Below are 2,133 nucleotides of genomic sequence, written 5' to 3'. Positions count from 1 at the left end.
CAATTTTTCTTCAAATGCTAAACTCGAGATGCAACTAAACACACTGTAATCCCTCTGAGGTCTTTTTCTTCTGAATGGTTGCTCTTACTGCTACTTGGAATGCCACTATTTTCTTTAGCGTGGCCAGTCTTTTCTCCCTTTTGGATATTGGTTTGGAGACTACCTATTTTAGGAACCCTGACTGAACTCTCATTTTGTGTTAAGTGGGTTTCCTATATTTTTCTGCAGCAGGAAGTTTTTGTTCCTGTCAGAAAAGTGATCGAGCTCCCTTACTATAAGATCCAAAACTCCATGAGAGCAGGAATAGTAGAAATTTTTTTTTTCCTTTTTGTCTTTTTTTCGTGTCCGGCAACGGATCGCAACCCTCAGTGTCGCGCCCGTACCGGACCGGGACCGGCAACGGGATCGCAAATTTCGTGACCAGCAACGGATCGCAACCCTCAGTGTCGCGCCCGTACCGGACCGGGACCGGCAACGGGATCGCAACCCTCGGTGTTGCGCCCACACCTCGCTCAGCCAGTGAGTGGGAACCGGTCTGTATGTGGGATCCGAACCCTTGGCGGGAGCGCCACCGCACTCCCAAGCGGCGCACTGTAGCAGTGCACCACTGGGCTGGCCCCGGAATAGTAGAAATTTTGATCATTGCTATATCTTTAGAGCCTTATACAATTCCTGGTTCCTAGTCAGTTTTCAGTAAATGTTTGTGTAATGAAGGAATGAATTATACATAATATTTGATTTTTTTAACATTCTGGAAGAATGAAAATTACTGTACTCATATTATCTTTTTAAATTAGAAGAGTCTGCTTTCTTGTAGGAGCATGATACTACTTATGTATTAAAATAAAATAGAATTTCTTTCTGAAAATACTAAATTTCTATGTAAGGTAAATATCTTTAAGGTAACAAAAAATCAATCAAACTTTCAAACTAGCAATCATCAAAAAATGTTCATTGTGAGCCTGCTATAAATATGTTCTGCACTATGTTAGATATTTCAAAAAAATATCTGAAATATACTTTGTGACTGTAGTAAACTTGTTTCACAACATCTGGCATATAATAGGTGCTCATGAAATGTTTGCTGAAGAAAGGTCAGAATGAGGATACTATAACTTTAAAACAAATTAGTTTTCATACACAAGTTTTGAATTTAAAAACATATTGTGAAAAATGCTTCACATGCGAATTATTCTGGTATTAATTGTTATATTTTGTACATAAAGACCAACATGCTGTGAATAGCATTCTTTGTCTAAAGTTACTTAGGAGATATTAGGTTCCAGTGAAGCACATTGGTAATAAAGATTCATATCCTTGAAACAGATAACTCTGAAACTTCAGACTTCTTGAAGGGCAGCCTTGACTACAACAGTAATTTGAAAAGGTATTGTAATAGAGACTACTTTATATTTTTCCCCTAAACTCATGTAGCTACAGAACATATATTTTAATGTATCTTAAAGTATGTTTATACACCTATAATTACAAGCATAAGATCACAAAGTAAATTTTCTATTAGCTGTTGACATGCAAAATTTTATGTGTGTGTATATATATATATATATATGTATTTTTATTTTTTCCTATTTCTATTTTTCTAGAAGTGATTAATTAGTGCTGTAGCTGGAAAGCTTCTATTTGCCTTGTCAATGACAATCTCAAGGCCTCTGAGCTGCCTCTAGCTTGACCTTGGTTTAAAAGCACAAAGGATAGCAACCTTGAAGCTGGCATCAACAAGATTCATTCTACAGAAACCAGATGCAGCACAATAGAGAAAAAACACATATTTAATTTTACAGTTTTACAGAAATTGCTCTCAGTATTTCTTCTTAAAGACTTTTAAGTGCAAACGTTCTTCGTTTCATAAAGGGAAATGTTGCCATTCTGCCACTTAACACTGGCCAAAGCAGTCCTTTGGAGACCCGTCTGCATTGTTCCCTTTGATGGAAATATGGCAGCAGGGGCCACACAACCCTGGGTGAATGACACAGCCGGATGCGGTCCTTTAGCGGTAAAGGCTTTACTGAGAGGATGCTGACTGTTAAAGCATGCTGAAAAGCATTTCATTAACATTTGAACAAGAGGTTATAAAGCTGTAATAGAATCATACAGTTCAAATGGAGACGCATG

This window comes from Galeopterus variegatus, unplaced genomic scaffold, assembly GCF_000696425.1.
Source record: "Galeopterus variegatus unplaced genomic scaffold, G_variegatus-3.0.2 Scaffold809, whole genome shotgun sequence".
Classification (NCBI taxonomy): domain Eukaryota; kingdom Metazoa; phylum Chordata; class Mammalia; order Dermoptera; family Cynocephalidae; genus Galeopterus; species Galeopterus variegatus.
This window is presented reverse-complemented; position numbering follows the sequence as displayed.